This window comes from Pollicipes pollicipes, unplaced genomic scaffold (genome assembly GCF_011947565.3).
Source record: "Pollicipes pollicipes isolate AB1234 unplaced genomic scaffold, Ppol_2.1 Scaffold_6686;HRSCAF=7923_pilon_pilon_pilon, whole genome shotgun sequence".
Classification (NCBI taxonomy): Eukaryota; Metazoa; Arthropoda; class Thecostraca; order Pollicipedomorpha; family Pollicipedidae; genus Pollicipes; species Pollicipes pollicipes.
In genome coordinates this window covers 10,255,767-10,268,352 of record NW_023596921.1, presented here as the reverse complement: position 1 = coordinate 10,268,352, position 12,586 = coordinate 10,255,767, and the positions used below count along the sequence as shown (strand labels likewise).

Below are 12,586 nucleotides of genomic sequence, written 5' to 3'. Positions count from 1 at the left end.
GCGTCTGCACGGCCTGTGTGGTTATATGCTTTTATCCCATTCCGGCAGAGTTTTACGGGGTGTTATCGTAAGTTCAGTAGTGGATGCTGGATCATCGTGAATCGAGCTAGAAGCCTCAGGCTTACCTCGTGGGCATTTTCAATCAACAGACACCAAATCAGCTGTGCAAATTAACCTACTCAATATGTACGCAACAGGTCACGAGAAAGAGTGCTGGGTGTCTACCAAGGGCAGCTACTACCAGCTTGGTTCGACCTGGACGGAGGACAGCACATGCGAGAGGGGCTCGTGTCGTCCATACAGCAATCGGTGGCACTACATTGACAGAGAAGGGTAAATCATGCCGTCCGTGCCCGCAATCTTGCCATTGGCATTACTTTGTTTCCCTGGTTTCTTATGTTTAACAAGTTTTCAGTTTTTGAGTTGTTTTAATGCCAGCATGGCACCTGCAAACAGCCACCACATTCGGTGACTACAAAATCCATAAACAGCGCGATTGGGTTGCCTTTTCTCGTCGCACGCCCACGTCCGTACTGGAACCACGTGGCTCGTTTCCCATCTGTTTTCCGGGCGACGCCCGGCCGTACTTGAACACGTGGTCACGCCCCCCCCTTCCATCTGTTTTCCGGCGACGCCACGGCCGTACTGGACCACGTGGTTCGGTTTCCATCTCTGTTTTGCCGGCCTGACTCGCACGGCCGTACTGACCACGTGGTCGTTTTCCATCTGTTTTTCACGGCGACGGCCCCAACGGCCGTACTGATCACGTGGCTGGTTTCCAGCTGTTTTCCCGGCGACGGCCACAGCCCGTACTGATCGGCGTGGCTCGTTTCCCGCTGTTTCCGGCGACGCCACAGCCGTACTGATCGCGTGGCTCGTTTTCCAGCTGTTTTTCCAGCGACGCCCCCCGCCCGGCGTGCCGACTGGAGGCGTCCCCGCCAGCGGCGACCGACTACCTTACCCGAACTGCTGTCCTGTGATACGGTGTCCGGCGGACCACGTGACGAGTCCGAGGATTCGGGCATGTAGACGGCGGACCACGTGACAAGTCCCGGGAGGATCGGGCACGTGGGATGGTGATAACGGGACGGACCCCGGGGGTCGGGCACGTGTACACGTGCACCTCGCTTTATGCTGACTTTGATACAGGCATGGTGAGATTCAAGTGCAATACAATACAAATGAAAACGTATCTGGAACGTGCACGTCGAAAAAGAATAGAAAACATCATTGGGAAAAGCAAAGTGTCCTCCATATTTTAGGACAAAGAAATGCTGTGAGTAACAAGCAACACTTTTCTTTGAGCCTCTTTAAAGATGTTTCTTTGTGGGTACCTTGCTACCTACAATTTAGGATCAGTATGACATGCACTGGCTGATTCCGCCCAGAAATGCGAAATGTTCCAAGTATCCTGCATATCATAACCGCCCACACTATTTTTCCGCTAGCCTGCTTTGTGCGTGTTCACCTACAGCACATCATATGTTCCAGCTATAGACCTGGCACCTAATAGCCACATAAAAAGAACTCATAAAATATAGAGCAAGGCGAGAAATACCTGCTGCATTGAGCCTCAGTGAGCCATGGTAATGATCTGTGCCTTAACAGTGCGTTCGGCACCAGTATCTCATTGCAGCGGCGATGGGCCACCCACTGGAGCGTCTCTATTTCGATCACTGGGACTGTCGAATGTCCGGCACAGGAGCGCCCGAGTGTCCGGCACAGAGGAGGCCGGGTGTCTGGCACAGGAGCGCCCGGGTGTCCGGCACAGGAGCGCTCGGGTGTCTGGCACAGGAGCGAGCGGGTGTTCGGTACAGGAGCGCCGGGTGTCTGGCACAGGAGCGGCAGGGGACCGGCACAGGGGCGGCAAGGGGCCGGCACAGGGAGGCCGCGTGTCCGGCACAGGAGTGCCGGGTGTCCGGCACAGGAGCGCCCGGTGTCCGGCACAGGAGCGGCAGGGGACCGGCACAGGAGCGCCCGAGAGTCCGGCACAGTAGCGGCAAGGGGCCGGCACAGGAGCGCCCTGGTGTCCGACACAGGAGCGAGCGGGTGCTCGGCACAGGAGCGGCAGGGGACCGGCACAGGAACGGCAGGGGGCCGGCACAGGAGCGAGCGGGTGTTCGGCACAGGGGCGGCCGGGTGTCCGTTGCGGGATAGGCCACGTTTTTGACACGGGAGCGGCCGTTCGGCACTGGAGTGGGCGTGCCCTCGGTACTGGAGCTGCCGCGTGTCCGGCGCAGGTGAGGCAACATGTCTGGCACAAGAGAGACCGCACGTTCGACACAGAAGGGGCCACGTGTCTAGCACTAGAGTGGGTGCGGGTTCGGCACTGGGATGGGCGCACGTACGGCAATGGAGCGGTCGCGTGTCTGACACTTCAAAACCTGACTCTGCACTGGGGACGTGGTGATACTAGTTTACATTGTTAGAACGACACTGCTGACTGCCTGGTCATCAAAGCGGAAGGTTTAGACCAGGCCATCGATCCCGGTGACCCGACCAGAGCGTGGGTGGTATCAAGTGCAACACAACACAACGCCTTCTTCCTCGGAGAAAAACCAGGAGATTGGAGACATAGACGCGTTGATACAACATGCATTTATCAAAACAAAGAGCAGAAGTAATTCAGCAACACTTATTCCCGCTCTTCCTTTCGATAAAGGCATGTCGCCGAACCATCAAGGCGTCTGTATCTCCATTCTCATCATATATATGATGAGAATGGAGATATATGGTGATATGATATATGGTGATATATGGTGAATGGTGATATCATGCCCGCAATGACGCCTAATTGAAATAGCCTTGCTCCCACAAATATTGATGATGTAGGCATCCGTCAAAGTATAGGTGTTACGCGTATCGTCGGTACCCACTCGTCGCCCGCGCGACCGTGGACCGCCGTGCAGTGCTCATAAAGCCAGGAGCTTTATCAGAAAGCAGAATTGCTAGTAGCACGTTTATGTCAAAATTCGCACAGTGAATGCCCTCAAGGATACAGAAAGTTTGGGCACGATTGCACGCCATGCCGGAGGGTATACTTCGAAACCCTCAGGGGTCGTGTGCCAAGCTGATCGTTGGTTCGAAGCGCTGGAAGTTGCACACAATCTACCGGCCTCTTCAAGTATCTCAACCTCAAATACAGCCACAAGGCCCGCCTCATTGCGGACCCACATTCAGGCCAGCATCTGCCGAAGAGACGCCTTCCGGCCAGATTCTTATCCATTCTGCTAAAATACGGTTTGGTGCACGCGTTGTGTGACAAATTCAAAACCTGACCCTGCAATGGGGACGGGGTGATACTAGTTTCCATTATTGGAACGACACTGCTGACTGCGTGGTCATCAAAGTGGAAGTTTTAGACCAGCCCACCGATCCCGGTGACTCGACCAGAGCGTGGGTGGTATCAAGTGCAACACTGTTGATCTTGCCCACGCTGGGGCGCGGTAACCTGCCACTAAATACCCCGCCCGATGAAAGCCTGGCCCTCTGAGGCACATTACTGTCTCTCAGCAGTGGATAGATGTAATTTAGATATAAAAACACAGGTAATTCTATTTTGCGTCTGGACATTAAACTAGATAAGAAAGTGGGAATAGCCTTATTCCTCGGAGAAAAACCAGGAGATTGGAGACGTTTCGATGCAACATGCATTTATCAAAACAAAGAGCAGAAGTAAATTCAGCAACACTTATTCCCCGCTCTTCCTTTCGATAAAGGCATGTCGCCGAACCATCAAGGCGTCTGTATTAAGTCACGTCACGGATTAAGATTCTCCTAGTTTTCCTCCGAGGAATAATGGCATCACTACTGTGTTATCTGTATGAATAATGTTCCTCGCAAATGCACTTAACAACGAACATAAAGCTAGATTATCTCTTAACACAGACTGATAAGTACCCCAAAAGCCTACAATTGGAGTAACAATCACTTGCACTGACTACGGATGGGCAGAGCCCGTGCACCAAACGAAAGCTCTTTCAGACAGCTGGACCTAGACCTTAAAAAATGAGCACACTCACCCACAATGCCATCCTGGAATCGATCCATGGACAGTATTAAGTTCATAAACCTCACTGTGTAGGCATTAATGTATCATATAGGAAAAGCATTAAGTGGAGTGGCCAAAATCACCAGAAGCCATAACGAGATTAACTCTCTCTCAGATGGGGGAACCCCCCATCCGTAAGTTTTCTGAAGATAACCCTCCGGCATATTGTACAATCGCGCCCAAAACCTCCTCAGCCTCTGAGGCATCTATGGTACGTGTTTTAACACCAAAAACTTGTCTGTAACATACCTGTTTTTAAAAGCGATGGTTTTTAGGAACCCTGCTCGGCGACCAACAGACGGGGCGGGCGGCGGAACGACGCTGTTACATAAACGGAGCCCGACATGGCATGCTCAAAACATGTTCAACTAAAAAACTACACATGATCGTATTTATAACTAAAAAGCTACACATGATCGTACTTATAACTAAGCAAAGAACGCGTCTGCTGGGATTTCGTGTAACTACGGGGGATGGTTTCTTACAAAGAATCATGGAGACTGACGGTGTTCGATTTTCAGGAAAATTTGACCCTTGACATATCTATTATCTAGGATCATAAAGCTTCTTACAGTCACGAGATCTACTTCAGAAAACCAACTATTTTGTATCATGCACTTAATATTTCAACATGTGCAGGGCTTGACGGTGTTGCTCTGGCAAACGAAAGGAAATGAGATGTCTTGCTCGGGTGAGGGGGTCAAATTGACTCCCCCCGAAAGGTTTTACCAGGATGATTTACGAGCGGCGGCGTAGCCACACCAGCCCTTGCATGATTGTAGAAAATTAGATAGCGGATCTTTTCATGCAAATACTAATGCACCGTCGTAAGGGTCCCTGACCTGTGGCAGGTCAAAGTCAGGTCATGGCTGTCAGCAAAGGGCATTTCTAGTGAATCTTTCGATGTGATGCGACAACGGAATGTTGGACGAAGTCATACATATTTGAAATAGCTTCCTACGTGATAAACCAATTACTTTAGAATTAGCGACCAATGCCATTGGACCTAGGGTCAGGAACACATGTCAGAACAACGTCAACACTAACACTGATTTTCATTCAAGAGCTTGGTTTTTGGGATAATTATCCAAAATTTAAATTTTGTTTGTTTACTATTATCTTAGTTCAACACCATCATTTTGTCAATTACCAATTTTTGGGCATGGCTTTTTGGTGCTCATTTCGAAGTTATTTATGACAGGGACCACAACGGACATGATCCATATACATCTTACGGGTCAGGGTAGGTTGGGTCAGGTCAACATGATGTGTTCAGGAACATACCACCTAAGGTAATCCCTGATGCTTTTTGGAAGGGCAAAATAGGAGTAATCTGGTAAATATTTGGCCACCTTGACCTTATAAAGGTCAAACAAGGTCACTAACTTTATTGAACTATTGCTTAGAGTAGGTATCTAGGTTCACGCCGGGTGCATGAGGAGGTCTGGAGGCACTTGAAGCACCAATCTGAACTCTGACCTTTTTTAACCTTATCTGACCCTAAGGCCGTGATCTAGAAGCCTCAGTATGAAAAAATGACTATGCGTACAGGCCAATCTCCTCTGTGAATTTGGTGTCTCTAGCTGTCTTATTTTTTTAGATCTTAATAGGTCAAAGTGACCCCTACCCCAGTGAACGAAATTCAGCTGGCCTCCCGTGCGTGTGTTAAAGAAATCTAGCAGAAGTCATTTAATGAAAATATGGGTAGGCATCGCATGCACGCACATGAGGCCTGAAGACACCCCATGTTCAAAATCATACCTCAGCCTCATGTCAAACATTACTATGGCAACAAAGTACCCAGGAGATCCAACAGCAATATTACTGGTAGATTAATTGGGTATGACTGGTGAGACAACATGAAAGGCCTTTGCAGGACTCCAAGAGGCCACCAACTGCACATCAACAATGTGGTCACCTTCAGCAACAGTTATGGCCAAAGATCAATGATTGGCTTCTTGAATGAATCATAATTACACACATCCCTCGCAATTTGATATTCACAGCTATATGTCACAATGGTTAAGGCTTCTCTCAAAAGAAACTCGGTCGATTTGGTTTTGTTCTAAAGCAGCTGGTGAACTGGATGACCTTAACAATCCACCAAAGCACTGATTGATTGCTGAGACTTGTCTAATGTGAAATATGTAAAGACACACTTAACATAACTAGCCCGATAACAGTGTAGTTTCCTATTCCAAATGAAATGAGAGGGGGGGGGGGCTGTGCCCCCATGCATTCATGTAATTTGCCATTTCTGAGCATCTTTTATTCATCATTTTTAGAGTCCAACTGATCCCCGAGCCCCGCAATCTACGTTCGAGAAACTATGCCCAGGCTCCCAACTCTGAGACGAAAGTGGGTCAAATCCGGAAAACGCTTTTAACTGCATTTCGAAGGCAGGCTTAGCCTGGTGTCTGGCTGAGCCCCCCTCGTAGCTCGTAAAGGCTTCCATATTTTCATCGATCACATCCTGTAAATTGATAGCTTTCTTCAAGCCTGGCACCAGACTGCAAGGGTCAGCTTTCTTATCCGCTTGTTTAGCGCCCCCTTTAAATTTCATGAGGCCGACAGGAAGCCCCATCATGCCGACGAGAGAAGTCAGATGGCCGAGTCGGAACATTCCATCAAATAAGAAGGCCCTTCAGGAGAGCAGGTGGCGAGATCTGCGCCGCCGCCGCAGATGGCCGACTTCAGACCCCATGGAATGACAGCAGGTGCCGAATGATCCAGTTGAGTGTGTTTGAGTGCGTTTCTGCGGAAGGTCTTCTGCGCCGCAGGCACATTCCACAGCCGCGTGACTGCGCGCCCGGCAGCCGAGGGTCGAGACAACACGAGACAGAAATTATTCGGCTGAGACAACAGCATGCACTCATACTGCCACACATATGTCCCGCACACCTGAACACATATCGGTTCGGCTATATGAAGAGTGTCATGCTCTGTGTAACGGAATGGGTAAACTTTTCAATTGCCAACGCGTATTGTGTGGCATGTCAATAACAGTTCAAGTTTTTAATTGTGACCGCTAGGTTTGGCACGCGGTGGACTGTAATGCATCTCTCGGGACTATTGTGGAATTGCTGTTAGGTCATATATTTTAGTCATCGAATGACACTGAATGACTTTATTCCAATCTTGAACGTGGAACATATGATGCCATAAACCCAGCAGTATCTGGAGCCTTTCCGCCTCTAGCCGCGACCGCCTAGGTAACAAAAGTACCCCCTCCCTTGAAAAAGCTGTGGCGCCATGGATAGCTTTAGTCAGTGCCAGCAAGTATGCGTTACGTAGACAGTACATAACTGATGACATTACAGATGGCGTTAAGAATCGCCGAAACATTTTACGATATCCAGGACCGCATAACCACGACGTTGATGGTCGAACGACTTCCACCATTTACACATTTTTACGCGCAATAAATTTGGGGGCATAGAAGATTTCCAAGGTCTGCGAAGAGAATCAGTTTCTGTCGCGATCCCTGTTCTCCATCTCTCTCCCTTAGCACCACACATGAACACATTTGGCGCAGTGTCGTGTGACCCGAACAAGCCTGCACATCAGCGGTGCTTGGGAAACGCATTTTCTAGAAACATGCCGAGTGGGTGAGTAAATTTTTGTAATAGCTCATTGGTAAACATCGGTTGAAAATGCCGACTGACGATATCCAAGAGCTCCTTTTCCACTTATGCACTGCAAGTTCTGGCAAAAATATGGCACCAGTACAACGGAACACTTGCGAACGTTCAATATCAACTCTACATATACATAAACTCAAGAGACATACACCAATTCGGAGTTTTATGGACACGGTCCTGCTAAGAAGAAGGGTTATAAGCGCACGATCATTGCTGAACTCAGTAAAGTATTATTTTTACGTGAGCGCAAATCTTTCAGACAAGTGGCTATTTTTCGCCGACCAAATAAATCTCAACGTTGTTCGTCAAGCGACTAGCTGAAAGCTGTGAAAAAGCAGTTATGGGAAAGCCCCATTATCAAGCTTTCCAAAGGCGGTCAAAAGGTGACAGTCCATGCCAGTTAGCGGGCACATCACATCATCCTTTACCACACTCATGCAGTCTACGATCAAAGGACCACATCTCACTGCACCATGTTCTGACAATAGCAAAACCTTCATCTCGTCAAAGCGCTGCTTCAGGCAGTCGCTTTGGCCGCGGTAGACGTTCAGCCGGTGACACAATCTACCACCGAGAGGCAGCTCTTCGAGTGGGGCAGACCCGCCCCGGCTGCTCAACGGTGGCCTCGAACTCTCCCAGGCCATCGGTCGTGGTGACAAACTGGCACGACGTTCTCCTGCGAACGCCTGCACCTGGTAGGCCGTGTCCTTGACGACGCCCTGCGGCTTGGCGACAGCCGGTGGGAAAGCGCCGTGACGCTCAAGCAGGCTGAGCTAGGGCGCACTGCGAGCGCACCGCCTCCAGCTTCAACCCATGTTGATGTGTGGAACGGCGGCCGGGCGGCGGCCCGCTGCACGCACAGCCGCGTTGCACCGGCAGAGGCCGCCGGCTGCGCAGCACGCACCAGTGCGCGCTTGATAGCCGGCCGCCTCGCATGTCCGCATCGCATCGGCACGGCCCGCAGCATGCTGACGCCGCAGGGGTGTGTTGGCGGCCGGCTGGGGCGCGGCTCCCAATGTCGGCCAGCAGGTGGCGCAGCGTCGCGTGCGCGTCGAAGAAGGGTGTCAGACGGCGGGCGTTGGCGCGCAGGTGCCCGCACGCGCTGCGGGTACCGCATCGCGTACCACGGCGGCAAGCAGCACGTAGAAGAACGGCATGCGGGACTCGTAGCCGCCTAGCTCGGTGCGCATCACTGGGCCGAACCGCATGCCATGGTCGCTGAAGAAGAGCACGATGGACGAGTTGTAGCGTTCTGTGTCTTTGTACCAGATCAGAAATTTGTGCAGGTGATCCTCCAATTCACTGACATAGTCAGTGGTCCCTCGTGGCTCATGGCACTGCTGAACAACAGCGCAAACTGACGAGTGTTGACCTGAGTCATGAAGTCTTGCAGCCATTGCAGCTGGAAATCAATTTGCGGTCGCTTTTTGATGCACAGAGTTTGCCGGCTTTTCACGTACGAAGAATCTTCGATGGCTCGGTAGAGAGGTCTCAAGTAATAATCAGTGGGGGTGTTGTGGAAGCCCTGCTTCTTGTAGTTAAATGTTGCTATCTCTGGGAGGTCTTCATTAACATGGTGGTGTAACCCCAATTTGGAGAATTCTTTCCAAATAAACGGCAAGTCATCAATTGGCTCTGTTCCCAGGGATAGTCTCACCTGATCTATCCGGAGGCCAGTAAGCAAGGCAAGCATGTTCGGGAAGGTGTTGAGGCCTATTTTGTTCAGGCCCAGCATGGAAATACCGTTGAATTGGTCGCTCAAAAGCCTTCGATTTTAGGCAAAAGCGTTTGAAATTGAGCCTGGAAACGGAGTCAATACCAATGAGGTAGATATTGGATATCTCATTGCGGTTTTTTGAGGCTTTTGCGCTGGATGATACGGGGCTCTGCGCGAAGTTTTTTGGAGTTACGAATGCACGGAAATCCTCATGCACCGTAGCATTATTGTGGGGACAAAAACATCTGACATGAATGAATTCGTCCTTCACACTGAATGGTTGGTCCCATTTCAAGCAAGTGTGCTTTGTTCCGAACTGATACTTGTCGTCTGAATGTCCCTCGTCCGCCCTCAGAACGCTGCGAAAGCAGCACTCGGGCTCACACTGTTGGTTTTTCGCTGTTTTGTTTTTCGAAAACAGCAGGACGTTACCGTCCTGCCGTATTTCTATGGGGGATTGCTGACGACATCCACCGAACCGTTTTCGTTTAAGGATTATTTGCGCAATACTTTCATCCCATGGGTCAATAATCAGGTATCGCACAAGAACTGGAGTTGACAAGCCAAGCGGTGATTTTGGGTAGCCTTAGAGGAGAGTCCGATCTGAAGTAAAACCATGCACCGCAAAGCGTGAAAAAGACCACAACAATATTTTTGGGGGTCACTTTGCGTACTTTCTTGCACATGGCCTTCAAACGTTGTGTTCTTGCTCTAGTGATGCACAGTAATGAAACCGGCGAACCATTTGTTTTTTTTCCTCTTCTTTTGTTTGCTTATCTCCGGCCTTCGCAGAGTGGAACGCCTGTTGGTTGAACCCTGAGCGATGGCTGTTAGACTGCCGTAGTTTGTAGTCTACCGCTGCGGCAGACGCTCTGCTGATGTTCACTATGCCGGTGTGTTCAATGGAAGTCTGCGTTGGTCCACATGCCAGCTTGATCACTGCTGCCTACCGCCACAGTTTTGCTAGCTGCCAATCTTGATCACTGCCGAGTACTGCCACAGTTTTGCTAGCTGTCATGCTTGATCACTGCCGAGTACTGCCACAGTTTTGGTTGCTGTCGCAAGTAAGTTGAAGGCTAATTTGTCTTCATTGTCGTCGCTTCAGTGGTAGAAAAATGAGCTGAAATAGGTAAATAAATGTAAAAAGCCCCCCAAAATAACACATGGTGTTTCAACCCTGTGCGTAGGCAGCAGTGGACGTATTCGACCAGGCAAAGACTGACATCGGTTAGCTAGTCTCAAAGGGATTGTTCTATATTTGTACGGGGGTTTTTGAACTGAGGATAGCCGTTTTGAAGCTCATTCAATGCCTATCACAGCTATACCATTTTTAGGACTTACTTTTAAGATTGTAAGTTCCTAAAGCTAGCAAACTTGGTTGGTGTCACTACCACCATACTTTGAAGACGGTTTATGATGAGCTTGGCTGACGGTGGTCCGAAAAGAGCACGTGAGAAATGAACACTGCCGAAGCATCAGCCGAGACGACATCGCCAGAAACTCTATGACATCTTAATATCATCATCAAACGGGAGGACCTTTATGCCTAGGAGGACGTCACCACCAAAACATCGTTTCCAGAACTGAACAACAAACTCACCGCTCAGTCACCTTCACCACATTCAAACGTGATCGCTGCCGTTAGTATAGAGAGTGTATCTTAATTTCCACCCTCGTTTTGCCGTTTCAATTCTTGTCTTTGCAAAAATGCTACCCACGTAAGAAGGACTACAAGTGGATGATCGAAATTAAAGGGAAAGTTTCATATGTGAAGATATTGAGACAAGTATCAGGTATGATGTCATAAGCTCACTTGGGGCATTGGTTTGCTTTAAAGTGTTAAAGACTGCTCTAGACAACACAGTTTCACAATTTAGTAACCGCGGTCCTCAATACGTCATCGTCTGCTTATGTCACTGAACGTCCTTTTGATGGGGAGGGACCAAGCGGCCGACAAAACCTGTTGATAGCCTCTCGCCCTGAGTTTTATGGCACCGATTGACATGAAAACTTCACCATTCGATGCCGCTTGGTCCGATAACCTCATCGATAAGTCCTTTCTAGGGCATGGTGCCCTTGGGTGAGGCCAAATGTTACCAAAAGTGCAAAAACGAGAACAGTAGGTTTGCAAACAACCTCATACTTCGAGCCTACGGCACCAAGCAACATGAAATCTTCACCAATCGATGCGCCATATTCGATATCGAATCGATTCCAGAAGATCGTAATCTTGAGTGAGGTCAACGGTCCTCTAAGCCTACGGCACTGATCACCATGAAACCTTCACTAATCGATGTACCGTAGTAGGTATCCAGTCCGCTCCAAGACATCGTGAGCTTAAGTCGGGTCAAAAGTCACAAAAAAACAAAAAACGGCCGAAAATCCGCTGAATTAGTTTTGCAGATTAACCTGTGTTCTGGGGCTGTAACACTGATTGCCATGAAACATTCACCGATCGATGCGCCACAGTCGATATCTTACGTTTCCAGAAACATGGTGACCTTGAGTCAGGTCAAAGGTCACCAAAAACAACTAAAAATAGGTTTTGCAGACATCCCCATTCACCGAGCAAATGGCAACCGATCGGCATGAAACCTTCACCAATCGATAGTCACCAAAAAGGGCCCGCTTCTGGTCACCTTTGACCTGACTCAAGGTCACCATGTTCAGGAAGGATAGGACATCAAGTGTGGCGCATCGATTGGTAAAAGGTTTCATGGTGATTAGTGTCATACGTTCGGAGCATGGGTCTGTCTGTAAACTAATTTCAGGTGGTTTCGGCCGTTTTTGGTGACCTTTGACATAACTCAAGGTCACCATGCTCCGGATAAGATAAGGTATCCACTATGCACATCGAGTGGTGAAGTTTTCACGGTGATCGGTGCGATAGGCTCAGAGCATGTAGTTGTCTGCAGCCAATTTTGGTGTCGGCCGTTTTGGTGACATGTGCCAGACCCGCCGCGTCAGAAATGCCGCCGTAGCGTGCGAGTTTACTCACTTGCAGTACTTCGACTTCCCGAGAGGTGGCATTGTTTGCTGACGCGTATTTGCCGAACTCAAACATTGTTGTGTGCGTGCTCTGTTTCTTTCCTGTGGTGTTTTTTGCAAATTTGTTCATGGTTGCACATTTTGCACTTGCATTTCACATACTCGATTATCCGACTATTCTAAAATGAT

General features: G+C 49.3%; 1 long non-coding RNA gene across 1 annotated transcript in view; it reads right to left on the bottom strand.

Annotated features, from left to right (window-relative positions):
• Window positions 1-10,404: 10,404 nt before the first annotated feature.
• LOC119107116 (uncharacterized) overlaps window positions 10,405-12,586 on the bottom strand; it is a 7,701-nt gene continuing 5,519 nt past the window's right edge. The window contains exon 3 of the long non-coding RNA XR_005095197.1: window positions 10,405-10,529. This is a non-coding gene — a long non-coding RNA (uncharacterized LOC119107116). The remainder of the gene's footprint in view (window positions 10,530-12,586) is intronic.